This window comes from Lagenorhynchus albirostris, chromosome 6 (assembly GCF_949774975.1).
Source record: "Lagenorhynchus albirostris chromosome 6, mLagAlb1.1, whole genome shotgun sequence".
NCBI lineage: Eukaryota > Metazoa > Chordata > Mammalia > Artiodactyla > Delphinidae > Lagenorhynchus > Lagenorhynchus albirostris.
In genome coordinates this window covers 3680960-3703099 of record NC_083100.1, presented here as the reverse complement: position 1 = coordinate 3703099, position 22140 = coordinate 3680960, and the positions used below count along the sequence as shown (strand labels likewise).

General features: G+C 44.9%; 1 long non-coding RNA gene across 2 annotated transcripts; it reads right to left on the bottom strand.

The window, feature by feature from the left end:
- Positions 1–1340: 1340 nt before the first annotated feature.
- Positions 1341–20796, bottom strand: LOC132521990 (uncharacterized). 2 transcript variants are annotated; one of them, XR_009541005.1, is made up of 2 exons: positions 20311–20796; positions 1341–3693 (listed from the first exon to the last, which is right to left on the bottom strand). It is a non-coding gene; the product is annotated as an uncharacterized LOC132521990 (long non-coding RNA). The 2 variants fall into 2 exon arrangements; XR_009541006.1 differs by lacking the exon at positions 20311–20796 and adding an exon at positions 19877–20297.
- Positions 20797–22140: the final 1344 nt, after the last annotated feature.

Here is a 22140-nt window from a genome sequence, read left to right as displayed (position 1 = left end):
ATGAGTCATGTTTTTCACTCATTTTAAATAGACTTTACTGGCTATTTCAGCTATTGTTAACATTTATGGAAATACCTGTTAAATTAATGTTTTATTTAACCTTGATATAAGTCATGTTGTTAAAACTTCTTGTTTTACAGTTGAGGAAATGGAAATTCAAGAAGTCAGAGGATCAATAGCTAGAAAGTAACAATGCTAGTTTGCTAGTCTTTGAACTTCTAGGTTTAAGGACAAATTGTATCCACGGGTCTTAGTTTTAATAGATTGGAATCAACCCAAATGTTCATTAATAGGAGACTAGTTGAGTAAACAGTAGTGTACAGTATGGTGACGCCATGCAGCTGTAGAATGCATGCATGCATGAATGAGTGAAGATCTCGGTGTACTAAAGGTGATCTCAAGTGAAAACACAAAGTAGCGGGGGTTTATACTGTTATTTTGAGGGTAAGAAAGGGTGAATGGATATACAACTGTGCATACATGCATATTTACCTGTATTTCAAGCAGAAGCCATTGAAGGATAAACCAAAAACTAATAAAAATGGTTCCCTAAAATGGAAGGGGAGGACAGTCAAGCATAGAGGAAAAATTATTTCAGGTGACTCGTAGTATTTCATAGTATTTTGTTTTACATTATCAATGGGATACATACAAAGGACAAAAAAATCTCAAACTACTGAATATGGTTTCATGGTTAATTTCAAAAACGATTTTGTTAATCGTTATTTGATAATAATTACCATTATTATTAAAAGTATATTATAGGATAAAACCAATTGGAAATTACATAATTTAATGTTAGAAGCTAATCTTAAATTTGACTCAACAACCTCATATGGTTTATTTTTCTTTCTAAACAGTAAATATTTCCTAGCTCTGCCCATCTGTAAAGGCCTAGAAGAATTATAAGCCAGTAACAATGAGAACCACTAATGTCCAGGTCGTGGTCTCTAAATTCCATTTTCAACTACATAGAACAAGCACTTATTTGCAAAATGGTTAATACTAGGTCTGGGGCAATAATTGTAGATTGGGGCTTCCCTGGTGGTGCAGTGGTTAAGAATCTGCCTGCCAATGCAGGGGACCTGGGTTCAAGCCCTGGTCCAGGAAGATCCCACACGCCACCGAGCAGCTAAGCCCGTGCACCACAGCTACTGAGCCTGCGCTCTAGAGCCCGTGAGCCACAACTACTGAGGCCCGCGCACCTCGAGCCCATGCTCCACGACAAGAGGAGCCACCGCAATGAGAAGACTGCGCACCACAACGAAGAGTAGCCCCCGCTCGCCATAATTTGAAGGAGTTCCCACTGGCTAAACATGAGACAAACTGAGCATGAAAAATAGGTGTATGTGTTTCTATTTTTAATCGCAAGGTCATAATTATAATATTAGAAAAACCTCATCATATACAAGAAAGTACACTCGCTTAGTTATCAGTTTTCAGAACAATGAATTGATGCCCTAGCAATCTCCAAAGTAATAAAATGGAACCTGCACAGTAGCCAGCTGACCAATGATGGGAACTTCTTCATGGAAGAATTCCACCTAAAAATACAGATAGAAAAGCAGTCCTTTGCCGCCCCTAGTGAAATAAGTAAGGCATCTAGGGCACGAGTAACCGTGGCTGCTGAGACCACGGGGTGAGAATCAGCCCATCCTCGTGCTCTGGCTGCCACCGAGACTGCCCGCTGCACGCAGGCAGCACCTTGCTGTACATCCAGTGAGGGTTACTGTGACACTGCCACAGGGGCTGCCCTTGCAAACTGGGGAAGAGAGTTAGCTCTTCAGCAGCTGGGCACGTGATATGGTGAGTAAACACTCCCTTCCTTGTCTTAGGAAGACAGTTCCAGGGTACGTGCTCTACCTGGTTCCTGAAAAGACCCCAAGAAGATTGAGCTTTGGTTGCCCATTGTAACCAGCCTGTCTGCAGCATGGCCTTGGACTGTTTCTTCTTCATTTTGCTTTTCCCAGTTCTCCATCTCTTTCCTGGAATCAAGAGCAGTGGTCCACCTGTGCGTGGAGGCTTAGCGTCACTAACAGTGGCACCAGTGGGCCTGGTGCGGAGCCATAGTAAACACGTAGCATCAGCCATAAGTTTTCTTGTCAAGGCAAGCCCCGCCCCCACAAAATGCATGTGAATCTAATCAAGGTTTCAGATGTACCTGCTCATTTACATGAAATGTGGGAATCGGATGAACAAGTTAAACACCCCACTAAGGAGCAATCAGCCAAATCTAGAGTGAGGGGAATTTAGCAGGACAAAGAACCGAGTTTCCTTAAATAAATAACGTAAAAAGAGAGGTGGAGATGGCGATGAGGACATGCGTATTTCTGCTCCTGGCTGAAGTACTTTCAGGCAGACCCACAATGTGCCAAGAACGACAGAAGGAGGGATGCATAAAATACAAGTCTGTCTGGCGGCATTGGAGAGCTGGGGAATGAGGAGCTGAGGTTTGAGAGCAGAGAGGCTCCTGAGGAGGCTGTGTCTGCGGCAGCCGCTTCCCGGGGGTGCAGCTTCTGGCGCCGCTGCTGAGAACCGAGCAGCCCGTGGGACTCGGGTATTTTCCCAGGGCTGGAGTGCTAAAAACAGGACTTGCGAGGGCTAGACCACACTGCTGTTTATCCATCTGGTAAGCTTTAAGGCTCCTTGGGGTAGGAAGTCAACAGGCCAAATCCAGAAAACCATTTGAGTACAGCTTGGTTTTCTTCAGTCCGCTGTGCTGGGCTTCAGTCAACACGAAAGGCTCGGGGTCGCGAGGTGCCTGTAAGCATAAACTGCAGTAAACCATGAGTAAAACTGCAACTGGAGGGTACTAGAAACTATTCAGACTGAAGCACAGAAAGGCACTGGTACACAGTACAGAGACAGACCCTGTAGTAATTGGAACCCAAGAAGGAGAGAGAGGATAAAGAAGGAGAATAATGCTTGAAGTACTGGCCAGGAATTTTCCAAAACTGATAAAAGAAATCAGGCCACAGATTCAGAAAGCTCAGAAAACCCCACACAGGATAAATACACAAAACCACACCCTGACACATCATAGTAAAACTACTGAAAACCAAAAAGCAAAATACTAAAAGCATGGGGGTGCAGGGAGGGGGACTTTCTCTTCAAAGAAGCAACAGTAAACTAGAAGACAGTGAACTGGCGTTTCTAAAGTGTTAAAAGAAAAAACTCCTATTTGTGAGAGATGCTTAACTTTCAGTCTTCCTGTGTTGTTAAAAGTTGGGAAGAGATACGTCAATGCAAATACTAAGAGAAAGCTGGCGCAGCTCAGGTAATATTACAAAAAGTAGGCTTTAAGGCGAGAAGCATCATTACAGAGAAGCATTTTTTGTGGAAAAGGTTGCATTGGTTTCCTGTTGCTGCGGTAACAAATTCCCACATGCTTGATGGCTTAAAGCAGCAGGGGATACACTTACAGTTCTGTAGTTCGGCAACCTGAGATGAGTCTCATGGGCTGACATCAGCTGTCAGCAGGGCTGCGTTCTTTCTGGAGGTTGTCGGGGACAGTCTGTCTCTTTTCCCTTTCCAGCTTCTAGAGGCCGCCTACATTCCTTGGCTCGTGGCCCTCTGCCTGCATCTTCAAAGCCAGCAGCGTCGGGCTGAGCCCATACTACCCTCTCTCTGGTTCTCTTTTCTGCCCCCTCTTCCACTTTTAAGGATCCCTGTGGTTGGTTACATTGGTCCCACCTGGAAATCAGGATAATCTATTTTAAAATAGGCTGACTAGCAAACTTAATTATATCTGCTCTCAATTTCTCTTTACCATGTAACCTAACGTGTTCACAGGTTCCAGGGGTTAGGATATGGATGTCTTTTGGACCATTCTTCTTACCACAGGAATCAGTTCAACAGGCAACAGGAATATGTAATTCTAAATGTATCATTAAATCTAAAACGAAGTCTAATCAAGCAAGAGCTGACAACTGGGAGTCCTCTGCGGTCATGGGTGGGGACATCACCATCCTATCAGACATTAAGCCAGCGCAGAGCCTCTGTTATAAGGGCAAGGCACTGGGGCGTGAGTAGCAGGCAGCCCAGTGGAATGGAACAGAGATGAGAAGTAGACAGATGCAGGGATGCACTATAGGACAAAGGTGGCATCGCAGAGCGCTGGGATAAAAGCAGACTTTTTACCAAATGGTTCTGGGAAAACTGGTTAGCCATTGGAAAACTAGAAAGGTCCATAAGAATAAAGTACAGATAGATCGGGGATCTTGATGCCAGCGCTGGAAGAAAAGATGGATGAATTCCTCTTTAACCTGGGCAAGGGAAGGGCCTCTGGCTCCCCGATTAAAGAAAAGATTAAAGAAAAGAATGATCAATTTGACTACCTAAAAATAAAACATTTGCATGGCCAAAAATAAACTCAAACAGATGTCTGACAACTGAGAGAAAATATTTACAACATAAAGGACTAGTAATATTCCTAATATGTAAATTGAGGGAATTGGAAGAAAACAGAAAAAAGTGACAAAAGACATGAATACACAATTCACAAGACGTGAACACAATTCACAAAAAATTTATAAAAGTGGCCCTTAAACGTGAATAGATGTTCAACTTTATTGGTAAGAGAAATGCAAATTAGAAACAGTGAGTTAACTCATCCAATTGGCAAAAACTAAGAGTTTTAACTGCATTCTGTTGTGAAACTCTGGGGAAATTGGTTCTCGTGCTTTGCTGATGGGAATTCGCATTGGAATGGTTCTTACAGAGGGGGATTTGGCAATATCTAAGGACTACATAGTCCTTTACTTTTTATCCCAGCAACTAATCTTCAGGAATTTACCCTGAAGATTCAACTCCCACAATATAAATATAAATACACACAGACATACACTAGGTTATTTATTGCAGCATTAATTTATTGCAGCATTGTTTCTGATTGTAAAGAATTTGGAAACAACCTAATTGCTTATACATGAATAGATGTTCGTATATCCATGTAAGGGGGCGCTACGTATCTGTAATAAAGGATGATGACAGTCACTGATGTGGAGGGATTTTCAGGCTATGTTGTTAAGGAAAATAAAGCAAAGTGCATAAAAATGCCTAGAGTATGCTATTTTTTTGTGTAAGAGAAGAGGAAATAAAATATACCTGTATTTGCTCCTCAGTGGACACACACACACACACACAGAGAGAGAGAGAGAGAGAGGAAAATAATGGAATTGTTTGTTTTCAGGGTATGGGAAGGAATGAGATGGAAAGGATAGAAAAAATTGGGGAATTAGGGTCACTTTTGTACAGTTCTGACTTTTGGAATTATGTTAATGTTTCACATATTCAAGGAAGAAATAATATAAATGGTGATGGAGATGTGGGGAGGAGTGACCCTGTCTGTATTTCAAATGAATAACGTAACTGCCCTGAAAGCAAGGGACGTAACTCAAGTAGGTTTCGAACATGCTACTTAGATATGTTCAGAGGTTAAAGACAAAAGAACTTTAAACATGTTGAACTCCAGTTAGTGGGTTTCTTTTTTGCAAAAGTAAAAGTTAGCAGTTCTAAAACTACTTTGTGTGTATTCTAGGATTGAACAAATAAGTATATTGAAGATAATAGGATCCAGTTTGCCCACTGTCGGAGGAGTTACAGTTATAGAAAAGAGGAAGCATTAGACTGAATCCTGTGATGTTGGACTGAACTAGAGATATTGCATAAACTCCTGGGTTTTAAGATGGGTGGATGCATGGGTGGGTGGATGGATGCATGGATAGAGAGGGACATAGATATATCTCCTAATTCCATCCACTGAGAGAGACTAAGCTCTGTCCCCTGAGAGTAGAGCAATGACACCTGCCCTCAGGTCATTGCTTCTAGAAGCATCTCCACTAAAAGGAACTAGGGACTTCCACTTTCATGTGTCTTCTGATACAAAACAAAGAAAGCTTGAAAAACTGTTCCAGTTCAAAGGAAGCTAAAGGTGCACAACAACTAAATGCAGTGCTATAGCAAATAAAAGTACATCGTAAAGCACATTATTGGAAAGTAGATGAAATCTGAATAAACTATAGATTACGTCAGGAGCTGGCAAACTACAGCCTGTGGCCAAAACCAGGCTACTGCCTGTTGTAAATAAAGATTTATTGGCACACAGCCACGCCCATTTGTGTGTTTACTGTCTGTGGCTGCTTTCAACCCACAAGAGCAAAATGAGTAGTTGTGACGGATTGTATGTCCTGCAAAGGCTAAAATATTTATTGTCTGGCCCTTTATAGAAACTTTCCCAAATCTTAGATTAGATAATTTTGTTTCAACATTAATTTTCTTGATTTTGTTGATTTTACTGTAGTGACAGAAGAGAGCATCCTTGTTTTCAGAAAGTAAATTTACTTAGAAAATGAAATATTTATAAACATATATATATACACATACATATATGTGTACATAGTTTACATATATGTACTTGTCAGTAATAAATATTAGAGCTACTTTTATAAGATGATTTAATCAATGAGAGCACTGAATTCTCAAAGTTTTTTTGCCTTCATACTGTTAGTGTATGCAATACATTCATTACATAAGCTTTTCAAGCTTTGTGAAATTGGTGTTCCTGAAGAGTGCAGGCCAGTTATTTTGTAAAATGTCCTTCATTTGGGGGTTGTCTGAAGCTTCTTAATTATTAGATTCGGGATATACATCTTTGACATGAACACCACGAAAGTGATGTTGTGTTCTCTTCAGTGTTTTGTATCAGAAGGCACACAAATGTGGAACTCTCCAGTTCCTTTTAGAGACGCTTCCAGAAGCAATGATCTGAGGGTAGGCGTGCTTTTTGCTGCTGGGGTGTCATTGCTGTATGCTCTCTCAGTGGACAGACAGAGCATAGGCTCTCGCAGTGGATAGAACTAGGAGATATATCCATGCACGTAATTGACTATCAATGCATTTGTAATATTTGGAAAGGTCTCCTGAAGATTTTGATACTCCCTGCCTCTAATTGAGAATTATTAAAATAAAGACATCTAAAAACAAAATGTCTCCAAACTTATAAACTATTATTGCCCAGTATGTTAATCCTAAATCATTGAAGTGTTCAAGAAGGAGGAAAGACACAGATAAATTTTAGACGTTAAAATCTAGGGTTAACGTCAGCTTCTGCCAATATACTTGTCTAAATGGAGAAAACCTTTAAGTCTAGAACAACTAAACTGTGGTTTAGAGTATTAAAATTATTTTTTAATATACATTCATGAGCTCGCATGCAAATCCTCAAAGGCCAGAAACAACTGGACTCCAGTGCTGGAGCTGCATTTGTTCTTGGGGCATCTGCCAGTCTTGACGCCCTAGAACCCGAGTTACTTTTGGCCACTGATAGGAAGGAAGGAAGGGAGGGAGGGGAGAAAGAATCAGGATAAACTGAAAACTAGAGGATTAAATTCTCAAAGACATTACACTAGCTATCAAAATTATAACCATATAATAAAATATTACAAGTATACATATATGCTAAAATGTTTATGAAACAAATTTATTACATTATATTTCTTAAATATATGTACGGAAATCAAGGTACAGAAAGTGTGAAGAATGAAGAGACATCAAAAAATACCTGGCATATATGAAAAAGAACTAGAATCTCTCAAAAAGAAAAACACAATAGTTAAAATTAGAATCTCAATGGATGGGCTATAGCTTGGTACTGTCAGATTAAAAGGTGTACAGCAGTCCTTTGCTGTTCAATGAAAATGGTAAATTTGATAGCAGGTCCAAGAGGTAGAGAGAAATTACACAAACAGGTAACCCAGACTCAGATACTTCCTGCCTCTATGGTACCAGCTCCTCTCTCTCAACGCATGCTTGTCGTTTTATGGGAGGTGTCTTCTGATAAGCGGATGGAAGAGACAAAACCCCATGCCTGGTTCATGTTTAGGTCAGCTTGATGTGTTGATACAAGCCAAAAATGCAAGGCTGCCGTATGACAGACCATTTAGTGGTGACCATAAAGGAAGCAGTGAGGGGACTAATCCCAGTGGGCAAATTTCTGAGCAGTGCTTTTGGCCATTCACTTTGAGCAAAGTTAGGAGCCTATGTTATAGACTTAAAGACAGTGGCAAAGGCTAGGCTGCTTGTCAGGGTCCTGAAAGGAGCACGATTGGAAAATTGGAGATACAGACATCTGGGAAAGATGGTTGAACTCAAGGGAGTAGACACACAGCAGGTAGATCCCTGGGTTTCAATGTTAATGCCCGCCAGAAAGCACCCACCAGAGAGGACAATCTCAACTACCAAGGTGACAAGATAACTCTTCTTTTGGACGCAAGCCGGGCTCTGTTCAGTCACCCTACTGCTGGCATGATGGGCCCCTATGCGGGGCCACACGGTGGCAGGAATGGAGATGATGCGTGAGCTAGGCAGAATGAGGTCTCTATCACCAAGGCTGACCTGGCCTCAGCAGAAAGTGATGTTGAGCCCCCCAGAGGGCACCGTTCCTGAAAGAAAGCAAATGACCAGCCGGTGGCAAGTTGATTGTCTTGGCCCTTTCCACCGAGCAGCAAAGGGCAGGGCTGCCTCCTTGTTGGAAGTGACATCTGGTCCAGGTGTGGTTCGCCCTCCATGCTGACAGTGTCTTCTCTAGCATCTCATTCCAAGAACATCCAAAATACCTGATGTTGATAAAAATCCTGCAGAACACTGCCTAGTCTGTTATATACAAAAGAAGACGTGACACTGGGTACATGACCACGTGATCCATTGACGTTAAGCTATTCCATTGATTCTCAATCCTTACCTGAGAGTACCCGGCCTAATAGAATGGTGGCATGTCCTAGTCAAGGCTCAGCTAGTGTACCAGCTTCGGGACAGCAACTTGCCGATCGGGAGGCTTCCCTCCAAGAGGTGGAGCATTCACTGAACCAAACCACAACTAATGTGAAGCTGTGTCCTCAACAGCTGGAAGGCAGGAGCACGAGGACAGAGCATCATTGGGTGCCGTCCCCATAACTCCAGGAGATACAGGTCCAGATTTTTTTGCTTTTCTCTTAAGGTTGTAAGAACGTCACTCATTCTCTAGTTTCTACAGGTTAAGCTCTGAGTAATGATCCACAACTGATAAGGACCCAGATGTTTCACAGCACTGTAAAATCAAAGTTACATTCCCTGGAAGAGCCCGGTGAAAGTCAACTAGGCTTAATAAAGAAATTGTTCAGCAAGATAGCAGCAATCATTTTCCAAATTTTGGATAAATAATCTTTAACAGATGCCGTAGAAGGAATGTTTTCGAGGAGGGGCTGTACAGCATGAGAAGAAAAGATGGGGTGGGGATGATGAGAATCCTCAAATATTGGACTTTCATGTGGAAAAGTTTTGTTTATTGCTTCCAAAAGCAAAATTAATTGAAGGTTAGAGAAGGCCAGTTTGGACTCAACCCAAACTGTCTAGATCAGCCCTATCCAATAGAAATAGAAGGTGAGTCACACGTGTAATATTAAATTTTCTAGTAGCCACTGTAAAAAAGTGACAAAGGAGGGTTTCCCTGGTGGCGCAGTGGTTGAGAGTCCGCCTGCCGATGCAGGGGACACGGGTTCGTGCCCGGGTCCGGGAAGATCCCACATGCCGTGGAGCAGCTGGGCCCGTGAGCCATGGCCGCTGAGCCTGCGCGTCCGGAGCCTGTGCTCCGCAGCGGGAGAGGCCACAGCAGTGAGAGGCCTGCGTACCGCAAAAAAAAAAAAAAAAAAAAAAAAAAGTGACAAAGGAAAACATATGAAATTAATTTTAACATATTTTATTCAGCCCAGTCCAAAGTGTGATCAGTTAAACAATGTCAACGATATCAAAAAATATTAATGAGATATTTTACATTGTTTTCTTCATATTAAGTCTCTGAAATCCCTTGTGGATTCTATACTCACAGCACATCTCAGTCTGGACCACCCAAGTGTTCACCAGCCGGCCACATGTGCCCAGTGCGTATTACACAGCAGTGGTCTGGACTGTCTCAGAGACCAAGAGAGTCCTGTCAATCAGGTATCATTGGAACCAAGTTAGATAACCACTCATTAAGGACGTTTAGAGGAATGTACTGGTTATGAAAGGGACCGTTTCCTGGTCTCTCCTCCCCACTTGCTTCATCTCCACTTTATGTAGCAAAAACAGGAAGAACAGAACCCCACCTAACGGCAAGCATCTTCTCTGCCCCTGTCCACCCAGATTATGGCAGTGAGGGCTGTTGGCCTTCTGGGAAGGATTAGCGGTTTTCCAGAAGTCTCCTAGCTTCCAGTGAGTTTGGAGGATTTTTAAAACAACCCGCAATCAACTCTGCATTGAAAAGCAGGGAAACAAAAGCATCTATTGACTCTTGACAACTCATGAGGAGTAAGTACGGTTGACCCTTGAACAACAAGGGTTTGAACTACACGGGTCCACTTACACGTAGATTTTTTTCAATAAATAGATTGGAAAAACTTTTAGAGATTTTTCAACAATTTGAAAAAACTTGCAGATGAATCACACGTAGCCTAGAAATATTGATAAAATAAGAAAAGTTATGAATGCATAAAATATACATATGTACTAGTTTGTCCTTATATAGGTGTAAGGTAAGTGATATTTAGGATAAAATTAATAATATGTTAGTTTTCTTCCTATTTTATGACTACGCTTTCAAAGAATTACATCAGTGTACAATACGTCCCTCTCTCCTAACTGGGGATACTGCATATCAGTCTATCATCAGAGGTGGGTTTTTTTTTAAGTATAACAGTATTTCCAATACTGTATTATGAATGTGACTGTAATACTCTATGCCATAAAAGTTTTATAATGATGCATTCATTAGGATATAGGCTAGTCTACTGTGAAGCAATCAGATCGATTACACTAGGCAACCATAAAGCAATCACATTGCTGCTGCTTCAGATCAATGCAATCGTCATACCTATAAATAAATATGAATTTTTTCACATTAGCTTTTAATTTTTGATGTCTAGTGTTAGTAATATGTATAACATCTACAGTGTTTTGTGTCATATTAGACGATGTAGGTACTGACAGACAATTCATCTTGTAAACAGATGACATAAACTTAGGGTATTGATAAACACAGTACTTTACTAAAAATGTATTTTCTCTTTCCTAAGTAACATCTTCTTTTCTCTAGATTCCTCTATTGTAGATACATATATAATATATATAAACATACAAAACACGTATTAACTGTTTCTGTTATCGATAAGGCTTCTGGTCAACTGTAGGGTTTAGTAGTTAACTTGGGGAAATCAGAAGTTATATGTGGATTTTCAACTGCACTGGCGGGGCGGCTGGCACCCCTAACCTCCAAGTTGTTCAAGGGTCAACTGTACCTCTTTTTAAGCAAATGCTATGCCTGGGTATCCCCTCACTTGCAAACCACTGATAACACTGCAATTTGAGGAAGATGGAGGCTTGCCTTTTGACGGAGTTGATAACCTTGGGTCATCTGATCACTTTTTAAGGTCCAGCAAAGTAATAACACTCCTATGATTTTGTTGCTTCTCTAAGGAAAGGAAGTTTTCAGAACCCAGTGGAAAAGACAGTTTAATTTTATCTAAATATGTAAAGACAAGCTAAAACCAGGGTGGAAATTTTCTTCATTTAAGTGATGGACGACATTCTCCTGGGTCAGTCGAGACAGTGGGAAACCAGTTCTTCCAACATCTTTTCAAGAAACGAGTGAACTTGTAATCAAGACAGTATGGTACGGGCACAAAAACAGAACTATAGATCAATGGAACAGGATAGAAAGCCCAGAGATAAACCCATGCACATATGGTCACCTTATCTTTGATAAAGGAGGCAAGAATATACAATGGAGAAAAGACAGCATCTTCAATAAGTGGTGCTGGGAAAACTGGACAGCTACATGTAAACGAATGAAATTAGAACACTCCCTAACACCATACACAAAAATAAACTTCAAATGGATTAAAGACCTAAATGTAAGGCCAGATACTATAAAACTCTTAGAGGAAAACACAGGCAGAACACTCTATGACATAAATCACAGCAAGATCCTTTTTGACCCACCTTCTAGAGAAATAGAAATAAAAACAAAAATAAACAAATGGGACCTAATGAAATTTCAAAGCTTTTGCACAGCAAAGGAAACCATAAACAAGACGGAAAGACAACCCTCAGAATGGGAGAAAATATTTTACAAACGAAGCAACTGACAAAGGATTAATCTCCAAAATATAAAAGCAGCTCATGCAGCTCAATAACAAAAAAGCAAACAACCCAATGCAAAAATGGGCAGAAGACCTAAATAGACATTTCTCCAAAGAAGACATACAGATTGCCAACAAACACATGAAAGGATGCTCTACATCACTAATCATTAGAGAAATGCAAATCAAAACTACAATGAGATATCATCTCACACCAGTTAGAATGAGCATCATCAAAAAATCTACAAACAATAAATGCTGGAGAGGGTGTGGAGAAAAGGGAACCCTCTTGCACTGTTGGTGGGAATATAAATTGATACAGCCACTACGGAGAACAGTATAGAGGTTCCTTAAAAAAACTAAAAATAGAACTACCATGTGACCCAGCAATCCCACTACTGGGTATATACTCTGAGAAAACCATAATTCAAAAAGAGTCATGTACCACGATATTCACTGCAGCTCTATTTACAATAGCCAGGACATGGAAGCAACCTAAGTGTCCATCGACAGATGAATGGATAAAGAAGATGTGGCACGTATATACAATGTAATATTACTCAGCCATAAAAAGAAATGAAATTGAGTTATTTGCAGTGAGGTGGATGGACCTAGAATCTGTCATACAGAGCGAAGTAAGTCAGAAAGAGAAAAACAAATACCATATGCTAACACATATATATGGAATCTAAAAAAAAAAAATGGTTCTGAAGAACCTAGGGGCAGGACAGGAATAAAGACGCAGATGTAGAGAATGGACTTAAGGACACTTGGAGGGGGAAGGGTAAGCTGGGACGAAGTGAGAGAGTGGCATGGACATATATACACCACCAAATGTAAAATAGATAGCTAGTGGGAAGCAGCCTCATAGCGCAGGGAGATCAGCTCGGTGCTTTGTGTCCCCCTAGAGGGGTGGGATGGGGGTGGGTGGGAGGGAGACGCAAGAGGGAGGGGATATGGGGACATATGTATACGTATAGCTGATTCACTTTGTTATAAAGCAGAAACTAACACAACATTGTAAAGCAATGATGCACCAATAAAGATGTTAAAAAATTTTTTTTAATAAGAGTGGATATATGTAAAAAAAAACAAAAAACGAGTGAACTTCACTGATCACGTGTGTGCATCCACCTGACCAAACCCTGAATGTGAATCACAAGATTTCTCCTGGGTGGAGCTGTAGGCAAAGGTTTCCTTCTGAATAAAGAGAAACCAGGCCATTTTCCACGTGAGTCACATGAATGGAGGAATCGCCAAAAGTCAGTTTTGACTTAATAACGTTCTCCTAATTGTGCGCCAGTGCCTGGATGCCTAGAGGAGCCACTCAGGACAACCAGCGAAATGCCCCGCGTGTAAAGATCCGTATGGTGATAAAAACCTAGTTTCAGGTGTCCCATGTCAGTTAAATAACAGTTTAAAAACTGGAGTAGGTTGCTTGTGAGGTTGTGTGGTGAGTGATGTCAAAGGAGAATGGTCTAAGAACTTCCAAAGCCATCTGGCAGCCTTAAGCCGATTGGATGGCTTCCTGTAAAATCTGGATTTCCAGAGAACTGCTACACAGGTTTCTGAGCCCACGTCACCATAAAACGCAAAGAACATGGATGGAAATACGGGAGCAGCCGCTTGCGTCTTGCCGGAGACACTTTGATAGAGACTGATTTCAAAAGGGCAGGAGGCTTTTGTCTTCCACCCTGTCTTCCAGGATGCAGGTTAACTCGGCTCAGTGGTTGTTTTGATGCTGCACCTGACGTCTTCCCCGTGCCCACAGCTGCTGCTGTCGATGCGGGATCCCCTGCAGGGAAGCGTTTCTTCACGTCCACCCGGGATCCCCTGCAGGGAAGCGTTTCTTCACGTCCACCCACGCCCTCCTCGGGGCAGCCTGGGGCTCCAACCAGACACACAGGGTCCACACTGAATGGCCTGAAGCACGTGGTCTAGGCAGAGCCAGGCGTCTGCGTAATTCTTACCCCTCCCCTTGCTGTCACTCGGTCTTCTAATTGTCTGGAAAACGCTGCTGTAATTCACTTGGTGGGCAGGGTCATTCCTGTGGCTCCAGGCTTTGTGGTATCAGGTCACTGTCACTCACTCCTGGCTGAAAACGCAGAGTCTCCTAGAGAAATAAAACTTACCTAAAGGCTGGAGAAAGTGCCCTTAGATACTAGATATTTTGGACAAAGAGAAGTTTTGTTTTCTTAGTTTTTAATTGTTTTGATCAGCCCTTGAGATGTCAGTCCTTTTGTCATAGAAGTGGGATGGATGAGTTTACTAAGACTTGGCAAGATAGAAAATCTGTGGTGAATTTAGAGCTGAATCCCTAATAATTAGGGAAAAAAATGAAAAGATCTAGCCAAGGTGTAATTCTTGGGAGACAGGGTGGGGGGCAGTGGTCACATACCTGAATTCATAAGTTTGGAAGACCAAATCCAAATGTAGGCTAAATTTAAAAATTAAATTAAATTAATATATAATAATTTAAAATTTTAACTAATAATAATGAAACTAATAATTTAAAAAAATAAAAATAATTCTTTTAATCTCAAAACATAAAATAGACAAAACCAAATCACATTACCCTGGATGTTTGCTAAGAGAGGTCATCTGCAGAGTCCGCACAGGGAGCGCCAGCCGGGGCCGACTGAGGACATCCCCCCCCCCCCGGGGTGGGGGGGGAAGTGCAGCAGCCGTGGCTGCAGGTCCAGTGCTGGTCAGGCTATCAGCACCAACAGGCAGGCAGCATCGGCCCTGCACATTCAAGTGTGTGGCCCGGCCTTTGTCTGCAACCCAGGGTGTGAAAGCACTTTGCTCTCATCAGGAAATTAACTCCAAGTGCTCTGCTATCCAGGTTTCATCATATTTTCAGTTGTGAAAAATCACATTCATAGAGGGAGCCCCGAAAGCCCTGATTCTCAAAGTGTGTTCCCTGGGCCACAAGTTGAGCATCACCTAGGAGCCCCAGTCCAGACATACTAAACGGAAACCTGCCCTCAGCCAGCTCTGCAGGTGATTCTCTGCAAGGAAAGCCAGGGAGGTGGCCCCAAGGACTTGCAGTCTTCGTTCTAGACCCTCGCTCTACCCTCGTGCTGGCCCTGCCCTCGATGAGACAATCTGAAGAGGAGCCTTGGGACACGGCTTTTGTGTTTCCTGTCAAACTAGGGAGAAGGCAGCACCCATGCCACCAAGTGACGTGCCTACATGAGACCCCTCTCAAGTGAGAAGTTCCGCCAGGCCTCTGCGTCCGGAGAGGGAGGCTGGTGGATCCTGTGATCCTGAAACAAACACACCTGCCATTTCGCCTTGGCCCACGGGGAGCTCAGAGCTGTTCCCGTGTGACACTGGGTTTTCTTCCTAAACTTGCTTTTTCTCTCCCTCTATTTACTGCCCACACACCCTGATTTTTTTTTACTTAATTCTCTTTATCCTGAATGAATTCCTCTAAATGCCCTCCATATTTTTTTCTAGAACAAGGGGGGAATCCATTAGTAAATTAATATTATTCATGAAGATGAATAGTCTTCTGTGATGGTGATGTTTCCTCAATGGATAAAGGAAGCCTTCGTGATATTTTTCAAAGGACCACTTGCCAAGTTTCTTGACCCCAACATTTGGCCTTCCATCCACCACGGCAGCTGCTCCTGGGAGCCAGGCGTGAACGTGCGAAACAACAGCCGGGATTCGTGATCCACTGGCCTTTTGTCATCAGAAGGGGAAGACACTCTAGCTCTCAGAATTGATGTTAACTTTTGCCATTAGTGTTTTTATATATTTAGTGTTTGACTAAGGTTTGTTATTTTAGTTTAGTACACTGCCATGTTCTCCATATACATTGTTTAATTCCCACAAAACTATGGGGCTGCCCTCTGTGTCTCCATTTTGTAAATGGTAAGAGCGTGGCTTCAGTGAGCCCAAGGTCACACAGCAGTGATGGAGCTGGTCATCTCAACTGTCACACTGTCCCAGAGGAAGGAGACCAGAGGGTTGGCCAGAGTCCTTCTGAGGCCACAGATGACGACTGATTCGACAGGAAGTTTCAGAGAGAAAACTGAGATATCCTGAAATCCCTAGTATCGAATGTTCAGATTAAGGCAGCAGATGTAAACACCCCAAGAATTTCTTATCCACGTGATCCAGTAATTCTTCTCATCATTTCTTTCTAAAGAAGTCATCTCAGATGCGGCTAAAGATTCTGGGAATGATAACATTTACCACTACATTATTTAGAAAATCAGAATGGCATTTCCAAAGGAAGCGAATGTATTGTTAAGAACGGCTTAAGCAAAAGGCTCTGTTCTCACACTTGTGCTGCAGTTTGGCCGAACGGGGCAGGCTCTTCTTCCTTTGGAGATGCGTCTTGGGGTGAAGAACACAAGCAAGGACTAAAATTAATTAATGGTCTCAAAGTTCCAAAGGATGCTTCCATGCTCGGCCCCTGGGGGTCATGGGGGCAGGCTCGCTCCTGGTGTGGACAGAGCACCCTGTCCTGCAGGGTGGGTGGCTGCCTCCGTGAAGAGCTGGCTTTCGGGCTTGGGGACATTGGCTCTCGCCACTGTCCAGCACCACCATGTCAGCCCTGATGATCAGCGTTCTGCTTCCTGGTTTACATAGTGATGCAGAAAAGTCACTGTGTCTCCCAGTCACTGAAACACGCTTCTAACAGCCATGGCTGGTTTTCACTCCAACTTCCAAAACCAGCTTTGGGAGCACAAGTCTTCATGGTTTTAGACAAACAGCCTCCAACACCTGATGAGTCCTCAGCGTGCTTTCCCGTTGATCCCCCCCGCCCCAGAATCCTGATCTCCCACCACGTTCCAGACGTCTGAACAGTTATGTGCTCATTATTTGTTGTACACTTCTCTACCTGAAATCATTCTTTGGTGTTGCAAATCCAGCTTCAAGTGGTAAGAAAGATGATTAGAAAAAGAAACCCATTGCTGTCAACATTTTTAAGAGAAGAATCACTTTTGCTTGAAGGGCTACCCCTAACCGTCCTAGTTAACCTGCCTTAAAGCTGGCCGACCATGACCGAGGGGGCTCACAGCGGCGTTCACAGCGCCCCTGCTGCCTGGACCTTCCCAGCCATGCAGTCGCGCTCTGCTGGGAAGCTGTCCACCCCAGTCACGCTGTCGCTGCTGTCACCCTGGGCTTAGCTGGGGACCCTGCTCTACCCCATCTCCGTCTTCCCTCATTCCCCCTCCACAGCATGGCAGAGACCAGTCTACACGTTTTAATACAACTTGCTAACAGTGTAAGGATGCGGTAGGAAAATGCATTGAAGTGAGTGACTTTTCCTGGCGTCAAACAACTGTCAGGGCTGCAAAGAACGGAGGGCTTGATTTGGGGGCTTAAGAATTGCAATTCAGGAGACACAGATTTGGCTAAATCCCCAAGAGTGTTCTGGGGAGGACAAAGAGTCAGGGGTTTACAGAGACAAAAGCCACAAGGTTGTTAAAGTTGCCTGGACAGAGTGCTGACTGACAATGACACAAACCAGGAAATACTTGTCCTTAAGGAATCACAAGTTATTTTAGGGTAAGGGCCTGCTAAGCATCTGGAGAAGGGCAACGAGTGGTCAAAAGGTCACACTGGTGAAAATGGGGTCCTTTCAGAGAGTCACCAAGTCGTTACAGGACAGACACACACTCCCCAGTCCTCCTGGGCTGTCTGCCCATCACACCGGGGGCCCCGGCCTGTGCACCCTCGTCTGAGCCAGAAACAGCTTCCCCCTCTGATAGCACAGGAGAGAGAGGGGCGCCCTTTGGAGTGAGAACTCTGTTTTTCCATCTAAGAGTGTCATGATGCTGGGTGAGTGTTTTTTTGGGGCACATTTGCAGAATAGAGCTGGTGTTCCGAAAGGAGTTTTGAGGGAGTCATGCACCCCTTTCCCTGACTCCAGGGGTCCACTTTCTATGGAGCTTGGCTAAAACCAACCTTAAGAGTGTCCGCCCAAGTCACCACAACCGGGCTCCTGGTACGGCACCCTTCCTCCCTTTCTCTCTGTGACCCACTAATCCTTCATTTATAAGAGAAACCAGACCCCAATGACAGAACAAAAACTGTTCCCAGACACCAGCACTGGTCATGACTAAGGCCCTCAGCCTCCCTCTGCCTCTTTTCTGCCAGGGGACTGGAAGCTTTCTTGGAGAAATTAGTCATTCAATTAACTTCAAAATATATTTAGAAACTTTGGCATTTACAAACCCATCCTGTAATTAAAAACACAAAGAACTGAAGGTTTTTCCATTGTTAAAAAGCATCAGTTTAGACTAACTGAATTGCTATGCTGTCATTTTCTGTGTCCAGTTTGGTGTAGAAAAAATTAAGAGGGGGACTAAATGCTCAGTCTGTTTTCTAACATCACAATAGGATAGTGAATTTTAACAGACTAAATATCCTTAATGTCAATCCCTGAAAAGGAATTTGCAGCACTTCAAAAATTGAGAATTAAAAAGGCCCAAGTCTAGAAATGCATCTCCTCAGCATTTCAAAAAAAAGAACCAGCATGTTCGTCTAACTGACTAAATCTTTCCACCAGGAAGAGGATTTTGTTTCTTTCAAGTTTGAAGGGTAAGCCTGAGCTGCGCTGGCATCGTCCAAATTTAAAGTGAGTTTAAGTTCAAATACATTATCACATACAAACATATATATGGATGTGTGTACACACACCGAGGCACCAGATCACCCACTAACAGTTCAAGCATAGCAGAAATAAGTCACCAAAACCCACCGCACTTGTCTTCTTCCTCCCCTACATGTTCTGTCCCTTTCCCGTGCACCCCTGCTGTCTGCCCCACAGAGCACCGCATGGGCACCCTCTCTGGACAGAAGCCCTCTCAGGAGTTGGGGTGCAGGGGTGGGTCAGCGCGCGGGGCAGGGGAACGGGTAGTGCTGGAGCCCGGCCACAAGGTCCCCACCAGCTTCCCTCCTGGGCCCAGTCGAGGCCACTGCCAGAGCTTCACTTTAACGATTGCTAAAAGGTTCCCGTGTGGACCCAGGCTTTGAACCAGGGTCCTGGCATGGGCTGCAGGGTCTCTGCGGCTCCGCAAATGCATGCAACCATGGGAGCAGGGCACGAGACCTCCCTCCGCATCCTAAGGGGACACAGGTGTGGAGCACCTGGGCCCAGGCCAGTTGTGCCCCTGCACCTTCCCGCCACCCGGAGGGTCAGCCCTCAGCCCAGCTCCCCACCCAACCCTCTCTACCGGGGGAGACCCGAGGCTGGTCCAGGACTCTCTGGGTTCCTCACATCCCACCTACTCCTGGGTCAAGCCTGAGTCTGGTCTTCACACCCTCCCTGTGTGAAGTCTGAGCCCAGGGTCCCACGAAGGCCCCTCCTCAAGGCCACCGGGCCACCCTCCCCGGCAACGCCCGAGGATCACAGCATCTCTCTCCCCTCTCCGTCCTCCACACCCCACTCCCCTACTCGGACCTATTGCCCTCTCTTTGCTGCTTACTTTTCCACCCCATTGCCCCTCTCCACCCCCTCTTCTTTTTCTTTCTCCATTTCCCTTTGAGCTGAAACCACATTTTGTAAAATTCAGCCTACAAGGCCCTTTCCTTGAAACCACTGTCTCCCCCACTGCTAAAGGGAAGCCGAGGCCGTGACGGGAGGGTTTCCCCGGCCTCTTGGACAGCGGCAGGCCTCGTCAGCGCCTGGAGCCCCGCCTCTTGTGCGGGGGTCACCGCCGGGCGAGCAGCGGCCTCGACTCCACCGGCCTCAGACTCACGCTTTGAGCCAAGCCGTGTTCCGAGCAACTTGGGTTTTGCTTTCTGTAGTTTCCGAAGGAAAAGCGAGGCTATGGAGCTCGTTCCCACACTCCTCCAAAGAGGATCCTACGCGGGGCTGGGCTGCTTCCCCTGGAACCTGGTACGAAGCCTTCCAGCAGGGCCGCCAGCACTAATTAGCATTCATTATGCTAATGAATGCCTGCCAACTTCACTCCTAACGCCTCAAAATGCAGGACGGCTGGTCTGGTTAGAAGGAAATTTTAAAGTTGCATTTGGGCCTCTGTAAATCACTGGATTTAAGCTCCTTGGAGAAGCAGTTAAGTTTGCTAAGTTCATACATTTCTGGTGGCTAAAATGTCCTACTTTCCCTTTTCTCTTAAAAAAATGTTAACCAATGCCCTGAAGAAGCAAAGACAGAAAGCATCGTTGTTACCCAGCCGTTCCTCCCTGATCCTTATCAACGGCTTTCAGATAAGGGCCCGCCAAAGTCTCAGGACAGCATCTTTATTTACTAAAACCTCCTGTTTCCTGGGATTTCTCTGAACGCCACATCAGCTCAAGGCAGAACATTTCTAAAGCTGCTTTGATTCTGAGCTCGCTCAGCTGTGTCGGTGGTGAGATGGGTGGCGGGCTCTTATTTTCCCGGGTTCGGGGCAGGCACCCTTCCCTGTCAGGCTCCGCACAGCATCCGCTCCAGCTCTGGCAGGAGCCAGGCCACTCCCTCCTCAGTTGCAGAGCAAGAGGCCGGCCTCTAGCCTCTGTTAACCGGGCAGGTGGGGGGCCCTGGAGGCCTGGCACCCACAGAGGGAAAGCAGGCCGGGCACCAGCTGGTACTTCCTCCGCTCACATCTCCTTCCTCAGCCCCTGTCCAGAATGACCCTGCTTTTCTCTCCCAGCCTCTCCTCCCTCACGTCTCCCGCCGCCCGAGAAACCACCTGGAAGAAACCCAGGTTCTCCAAGTGTCTAAATAAACAAGTAGCTTGTGACTCATCACGGGATGAGGCGGCTGGAGGATGGAGTGAACCCACTGCCAAACCCATGACGGGAACCCTGACTCAGAGCGGGAAGCGGGAAGCGGGAAGCGGGAAGCGGGAGCTGGGCATGGACGGGGCGAGAGCTGAGCGGCAGCGTGCGCGTGCGCGGTCAGGCCGCTCGACACGGCTGATCTGCTCTCTGCACCTGTGCTTGCCCAGCCCCTGCGCCACCTGCACCTACGCACAGAAGCTTGCCTGCCCCCCCCGCCCCCCCCCCCCGGCGGCCGGTTCTAACACTCCACCTGGTAGTTCACTAAAGGGAAACCTCTAACCCTGAGATGCTTGTTAAGCTGAGGGATGTGCCCCCCCACCCAAGGCTGGTTTCCATGGTAACTGAGAAGGCCATCCGACATCGATCCTCGCATAAATGGCAGCCTTCTTCTCCCCCGAGCAGGGAAGGTTACTGCCATCCATGGTGGAGTGTCGCTCCAGGACCTTAGTTTCGGACGTGTAAGGCCCCCAGTCCAATAAACACTTGATGTCCTTGTTGCTGTCTCTGGACTCTTTCCTCCGCCTGGCGGCCAGGCGATTACAGGCCTGCAGGGCTGCGGGCTGCGGCCCAACAGTGTGAGAGAGTCTGTGTGTGGGTCAGTGAGTGTGTGTGAGAGGGCGTGTGTGTAGGAGTATGTGAATGTGTGTTAGCCTATGTGTGAGCATGAGGAAGTGTATGTGTGTGTGAGACTGAGAAGCTAAGTCTGTGTGTGAGCTTGTGTGTACAGGTACGTGTAAGCAAATGTGCATGCGTGAGAAGCGGTGTGTATGTGGGACCGTCTTCGTGTGTGTTCCTGTGTATATCTGTGTATATCTGTTCCTATGTATATCTGCGCACACATTTCCCTGATTCCCCTTTGCCTTCCCCAGACTGCTTTCTCAGGAACAGGCCTTGAAACAAGGTTCTTCCACCGGCTGCTGACTTACGTCAACCTCCCCACCCCTGCTCCTTGGCCAGCCTGGGCTCAGTGGATTCTGAGGCTTCACAAAGCCGCCTTCTTCAGTGCATCCCACTTACCTGTATCCTTAGGGGTGATTCTGTGGTAACTCGGAAGCTGATAAAGGTCTCATGTTCTGTTTCAGAGGCGTGGCGCTGTCGGTTCTGCCCGGTCCATAAGGAGAAGCAAGACTTAATGCAGCAGCTGGGCAGGCTCGCCGCTCCTCACGACGTTTCTCACCCACTGTGATAACCAGGGGGAGAAACAGCACATGAAAAGGAGAAGAGGGGAAACTAGAAA